Below are 7,672 nucleotides of genomic sequence, written 5' to 3'. Positions count from 1 at the left end.
TGACACTGGGGACTCCCTTGCTAGTCGGATCTTGCTACATCTCAATGATGTGCTATCAAGCTGCTCCATGCTATTTGGATCAGGGTGCTGATCTTGGGCAGCATGTCTGGGGTCTTGATACGCGCATGTCAGATGACATCAGCAAGCTTTCAGACTTCTTTTCCTTTGACCCTGCTACAAGATTCATTCTTCATCTTCTAGCAAGCTTGGGGACTAAGTGGGCACACTTCACCTTGTGGTGAATTGCTTGTTCTCATCTCGAGGCTATGCCTAGGGACTGGCTACCTGCTCGGCTAGTCTTCTACTTTCAGACCCTAGCACCACATGACTATGTCACCTACTATTAGGCTCGGAGAATAGCTATGGGGGTATGGCCCTCGGTATCCACAAGACAAGACATGGGCCGCACCATCAGAGGTGGACCAGCCCATAATATCAAGGCGTGCACGGCACTGCTCGGCGTGCACCGCAAGATATTGTATAGTACCAAATAGGCTACTTTCCTTGTAACCCTACCCCTCTAGAGTATATAAGGAGAGGCAGGGGTCCCCTAGCGGACAAGATACATATAGATACATCATGATCCATACATCTCAATGCAATACATCAGAACATAGGATGTAGGTATTATGTCATACTGACGGCCGAACCTGTCTAAATCTTGTGTCTTGGTGCTTGTATTACCATCTCGCTCCTAATCTCGCTCACCTCTATGACAAATCTGCTATCGTGGGATACCCCTTGGTGGACTACTGAGCATCTTTTGTCGACACTTATCACATGTGATGTTGCTCATATACTTAATTATGCTTCTGATCATATGTCACAAATGCATGAGATGGTTGTGTGGTCACCAAAATACCTAGACACATCTAGAATGATATTTGGAACAATGTTTGCGTTCATGACTTAAGCCAATTTTGCTTCTAAGTGTTGGTTTACTTGATAATGACATTTTCATGATGCTAGTTTGACCAAAGTTGAACAGTAGATTAGAGAGCTTGCATGGTTGTGTGACCTAAATAAAAGTTGTAGTACTTATCATGGGTAACAAACTTTATTTAAGGGTCATGACCAAATTTAGTGCTTAACTTAGTAAAAAAGAGCTCACAAGTTTCAACTAAATGATGTTTGTAACTTACAAAATTTTGCTATCCTAAACTAGTTTATAGTTTCAAGTAGCACACTTTAGAGCAATGTAGTTTGAAAACTAGTTCGAATTATACCATGATCATTAAAGCAAAGTTGTAGTACTCACATAGCTCTACAATTTCTATGAACGAAGTTTTTGCTAAATCGCCATGGATTAGGAGATTTAGTAGCACAAAGTAGCATTGTCAATCGGACTGAATTGACACAGCAGATTTGAATTGGACGGTGTCGTGGCCAACCACGCCAAGCCATGTCCACCATGTGGTGGCCATCTGCCAGTGATGGCCCCACTAGTCAGGCCAGCATGAGCAGATAAGGGCGCTGCTCCCTCCCACTCACTCTCACCCGCTCACTCGCCTCGCTCTGCATCTCTCTCGCAATCATCGCGCCCGAGCAAAATCGCAGCGCTGCCATCGTCGTCGTTGAGCTCTACCATGCATACACACCACCACCGCTATGCCATTCTTCGATAGCTCACGCACATAGCTCTACCATGCCTCACTCCACCTTATTGACCCTCTAGCATCAACGTTTAAGCCCAGGGATAACCGTAGTACAAGTTCACTGTCGCCGTGCCCTCGCCGAAGCACTGCCGAACTCGTGCTCACCATGGTTGTGCTCCACCAAGCCATCTCTCTCAGGCTTTTATCTCATTAGGGTTAGCCTAGGGTCACCTCTAGCTCACGTCGCTAGCCGTTGAGCCAATGCTAGCGCACCAGCGCCGAGACGCGGCTGCTTACCGCCATGCTCGCACTGCCCCCATGCCATGCATGTGGCCAAGCCTCACCGCCACTCAAATGTAACCCTCACCTAACCCTAGGTCTTCACTAGGTAGCCCTAAAGCCAGAGCAGTGCTCGCCTTGGCTTGCCATTGCCAGAGACAACAAGCCCATCGAAGCGCAGCGTCGCTACCCGCCATGGCCGCCGTCGAGCTAGCTTTGACGAGCCTCTGAGCCAACCAAGGGCACCCATAGATGCGGAATGGGTTGGGGAACATGTCAGGGGTTGACCTGTGGTCCCCCGATGTCAGCCACCGTGGATGTATAGACTGGGTGCACCTAGCGGTAGCGCCCGAGTGGAAATTTGATTTTCTTTATTTATTTTTCACAGATTTTGTTGCTAACTTGCTACGAGTATCCAAATGGGGTGAACCAAATTTTGTTGGATTCATCATGAAGTGTACTATTTAATAAAAATATCAAATCTACTATTTAGGGTATTTTTCTAGGAGAATTAAATTGAGCAAGATAAGTGCTTTCAAAGTAGTTTATATCTGGTAAAATGCACAACTTGAGCTAGGAAGGTGATAAAATTGTGATTCCAATTTTGTTGGTCTTGTGTTGACATGCTCTAGCTAGAAAAAGTACTAAACCTTCAGTAGGCATAATTGAAATATGGTCTTCCTATTTAATCTTAATTAATTGCTAGTTTCTAGTGAAATTAAATGGGGTAAAAATACATAACATATGATCATGCAAATTTTTACATAGTATTCCTTTGCTAGGAGGAAAGTAAGAAAAATATTAAATCTATTGCTTGACACTTTTCACTATGCTAAACTATATTTTTGCTAAGATAAGCAAATAGAACTTGTTATTTTTGTAGAGGTTGCTATACTTATCCAAATGGTATGAAAATTGTACAGTAGACTATTAAGATCATTTTTAGGCTACCTTAATTTTCTTAGAATTTATTGAGCACTAGAAATATTTATCCTTTAAATCACCTTATTATATAAGGAAATTGAGAAATGAATATAAATAAATTACTTAGGCTTAACCATGATGTTTTCTATGGTATTTGTGATGCATATAATCTGTTGATGTTATTAGTTAGACTTAGAAGTAATTGGTTGTATACAACTAGTTAATTATTGCTTTATAATTCAACTAGATGGCTGCATGTATAGTTTCTGTTGGGGTGCTGATTTCATGATGATAATGATCTTTTCTGTAAAGATGGTTAATAACAAAGTTGTAGATAACTTACTTATCTACCTTGTGTTAAATTTTCATGGTCATAGGACTTAAGGTTTGAAAATTATGGTGGTTGGAAGTCTGCTATTAGAAATGACTTGTTCTCTAGACAGATCTGAAAGATTGAATTGTTGGACCTAGATAACTACTGAATTACATTAAGATGATTAAAATAAAGTTGTAGGAAATTTCATAAGCTTTCCAGAATGTCCACAACCATATTATTTTGACATGAATAACTCTAGTTATGGTAAAAACAATTGGCTACATTCTTGTAGTCCAGAAAACTATTTACATAAGTGTTTGTTTAAGTTACTAGAGAAGAGATATGCACCTAATCAGTAAACGAAAATGTACCTTGTTATCACCTTAATGCAATGCTGCTGAGAACACTTACAAGGTTGCATTCATCACATCATATCATATTATACATGTCATTATATATGCATTCATGATATCTTATTTCCTACTCATGCATATAGGATCGTCCGAGGAGATAACTCTATTGGAATTCAATGAAGAAGAAGAGGAACAACAGGAGGCACCTCAAGCTCTAGCTCCAGAAAGAGAGGAGCAAACTCTTGAAGACTCACCCGAGTGCTAGACCATAGGCCAACTTCTTTTATCAAAGGCAAGCCCTGGAGCATTTTAAGCCTCCCATGTTTTACAAAATATCACTTGAGTGCTTTATGTTTGATGCATTAGGTTATAAGAGTTGATTGGAAACACTTGATGCATAGCCATGCTTAGATACCTTTAACCTTGTGTAGGTTCAGGATACCTTGTCTAGATACATATACCTTTAACCCTGTGTAGGTCTAGGATCGAATATATGCTTAGCCATGCTTAGATAGGTAGAAGTCGGGTGATTTCCTATCACCTGTGAGATATAGGTGGATACCGGAGCACGGTTGGCTATATTTGCTATCGTGGAAAAGAACCATGGGATAATGTAACTGGAGGTTAGGTGGAGCCTATGCATAGGTTGACTCATGTGACTCTGTTTGTGCCGATTAAGGATTGTACCATTGTTGGCACTTTTGTCGAGATTGAACGCATGCCTCTCACTTAGCTAGACTGATAACTCATTCCGATCGTGAAGCCGAGTAGCTCAACTTAGGTTCGGACCATTCTATTAGGGTGTGCACTCTGGATGGTAGTAAGGATGTGTGGGGAGCCAGACATGAGCCCAAGGGTAGGTTGGGCCTGAACGTCCTAGCAGCTGGTCGTCCCTTATTGTGCGGTGTTGCTCGAACCAGCAAAATGTGTACCTAAGTTGTACCAAAGGTGACCTAAGGTGACCATTGATTAGGGCTACCTCAGTTTGTGTTAGGAATAAATTCCTAGCTGGTTGAAATCGATTCGAATCATTGTCTCTCCCGGACAATGAGAAACTTGGCTAGCCCCAATATCGTAGTAACTGTATTATGGAATGATGGTTATGAAGAACAAGGAATTACTACACCGGCTATGGTTATTATTGTTATGCTACTAAATGATATACCACATGATTAGCATAGGTTAGTTGCTAATCTAGAGATGAATAGCTATAATTAACTTGATGACTGAATTAGAAATGTATACTTGAATTGGTAAGCTTTTTATGCAAAATGTCGTCAAGCTAGCTCCACTTATATAGCCTTGCATGATCCTTGGAGTCACCTTATTTTTAGTTTATGATGGTAAGTCTAGCTGAATACCTTCTTGTACTCAGGGTTTATTTCCCATTATTGCAGATAATACGATGTATCATGGCTACTGTAACAACTGCTTCTGTCCTGCCATGGATGAGGAGTAGGGCCCTAGGCAAGGCATCTCTTGTTAATCCCTCTCTTATGCTTTTGTGGGATTGTGATCATGAGCTGGTACCATATTTGAACAGTGATAGAGACGTTGGTTTCAAACTCTATTTGTTTCTGCTACTATTTTACCTAAACTTGGTTTGTAATAACTTTTAATCATACTCTGATATATGGAGTTGTATTTGTGAACTTTATGTAACATGTGACATGTATGTTGAACCATGTATGATCTTAGTTGTATGTTGGTTGAATCAAGACCCTTTGTGGTACTCAACGGACTATTGGGTTTATATGGGCTCAAGTATGACAGTGCGACCACTTACGGGCTGCTATTGTACTTGTGCTCTTATAAATTGGATGGTTCTGCTACAGCAGACGTCAAGGTGGGGCACGGGTGCTATGAGATTGGTAGCGGTGATGGCTCCAGCCTAGGAGCATTCCTATGCTAGGGTTTCCAATCCTAGGGGTGCTGTAGCTTGGGCCATGACCTGGGCCTATGGGGGCTCATGGCTGCTGGTGGGGGCACTAGGTTGGGAAGTGGAGAGGCCAGCAGGTGAGGAGATGGGTAGCTGGTCCAAGAGGAGGAGCTGGGCTAGATGTGAAAATGAAACAGGAAAAGGATTTTCCTTTTAGGAATTTTGACTCAAGGAGTTTGAGGGAGATTCAATGGGGATTCGAGATAAATTTGCAATGAATTTAAGATGGATTCAATGAGGGGATTTTTGCTATGGCTTTGTGCACTCCAAATGAAACTCAAATCCAAAACCAACTCAAGAACAACGGCACACTCCTACAATCAATTCTAGATGAATGCAACAATTTATTAGTCAACTCTCCTAGGTTTGAGCCATGTTTGACCTAGCGACTACATGATTCACACATTGTAGGAAATTTTTTAAAAAAGTTCATATTTTTGGTTACATGAAACCTGGGATGTTATAGTAAAGAACCACAGGGCCTAGGAATTTTCCTCCATATCCACAGCAAGTATGTAACACTACGAGTAGTCCATAATGTGCAGACAACCATTAAGATACACAGTTTCTGATATCTCAAATGTCACACAAGTATTCGGTTCCCATTTAGATTCCTTATAGATCCATGCTGCAGTTTTAGATGAGCAGATGTCCACACCCATACACTCATCATCTTGCTCCTCTTTTATATATTCAATAACTTGGAAGTGCGAAGAGGCTATCGGATCGAACCCCAATCGAGCCTCACCAACTAAATGGATGCTAGGCGGCAGTTTCTTGAACTTCTTGGTTACCAGATTGTAGACAACATAGCGGTATAAACCATCAATCCCTCAGCTCTAGCATAGGATGAGGCCATTGTAGATATCTGAGATAGCTACATTGACCAAGGTGAAGTGCAAGAAGGACAAGTAGGGGTGTTCATTGGTGAGGATGGTGTAGTGTCGATGGCCTTGGTGGGTGTCAAAGAAGAAGCCGGCCAGAGTCTGAGGCAGCACCTTATGGTTGTTGTAATCCAAGATGAGGCGGTTCTAGGAGCAACATACACATTTGCAGCAGAACAAGGAGCGGGCGGGTAGGTAGCGGAGGATCTCGACAACGGCATCATCCGTGAGGCTAGCCAGTGCGTTCCTCTTGTGGGGGTCTCCTCCATTTCATCTGTTGAGAGTTTGCTTAGTAATGAGATCACTTAAGAGAATCCAACAAAGATGCATAAGTGATCGAAGTCCTCAACTCATACCAAAGTGCAACTTTAACAACCATTAACAATTTTTTAGGGTACTAGAGTAGCAGTTAATGGAGCTGTAACCATTACAATTATAGCTAAATAAATTGTAACCATCAGACTTACAATCAGTACACGACCTCAGATCTTCTTTTCCATAGGAGACAGACAAAGATTAAGAGGATGACAATTACAACAGTTTTGAAGGTAGAAGCAATGGTCCTGTTTGTTTGCCTAGATAAATAGGTGTAATCAAGCAAGCACTTAACAATTAACAGGCCTAGTTGCACACAGGCATTTATAATAAGAACATTGAACATATGCAGAAAACCAAGACATCAGTAGAAAACCAACCAGTGCCACCTCCTAGTTCTTTTCATCTTCATTGGCCTAACTAGATCTCAAACGCAAGAAAGTTTGTTGTATAGCTCAAGTTTAAGCAAGGACCAAAATAGTGAAGCAAATAGGAAAAGGCAGGAAAGGGGCCCGAAAGATCAGATCTGTCGCTTCTGCCATGGCACACAATAGACACAGACGCTAATGCCATTGTGCTCCACCAGGAAGCCCTGCCGCCTAGCCTCCAAAAGGACGCCTAAGCCAACACAACACACCGGGGATCCTTCGCTGCTGCTACCGCCGCCGTAAGTCAAACGGGTATAGATTTGTTTCCACTTGAAGTGGATATCCAATATATAGGTCAACCTGTACGGCATCCACACAGAGAATATACTAATATAAGGACTCCAAAGACATGGCAACACAACCAGGCATCTAGTGCAATGGTGAAGATGGTCCATTCCTTGCTCTAGGTCCTAGGTTTGACTCCTAGGTCCTAAAGATTTTTTGAAATAGATTATATTAAACACCGGCGGCACATAAGCCATCGAGTCCCACGGGTCGGATGGAGATGAAGAAAGGTCCCATAGGTAGATGTGACATGTAAGCTGTCGGGTCCCATAGGTCAGATGTAGAAGGATTTCATAGGGTCCCACAGGGCGGATGTAGAAGGGTCTTGCATGTACACGTCGGATGGATAAAGGA

Source organism: Miscanthus floridulus, chromosome 12 (genome assembly GCF_019320115.1).
Source record: "Miscanthus floridulus cultivar M001 chromosome 12, ASM1932011v1, whole genome shotgun sequence".
Classification (NCBI taxonomy): domain Eukaryota; kingdom Viridiplantae; phylum Streptophyta; class Magnoliopsida; order Poales; family Poaceae; genus Miscanthus; species Miscanthus floridulus.
Note: the sequence above shows the minus strand (reverse complement) of the source record.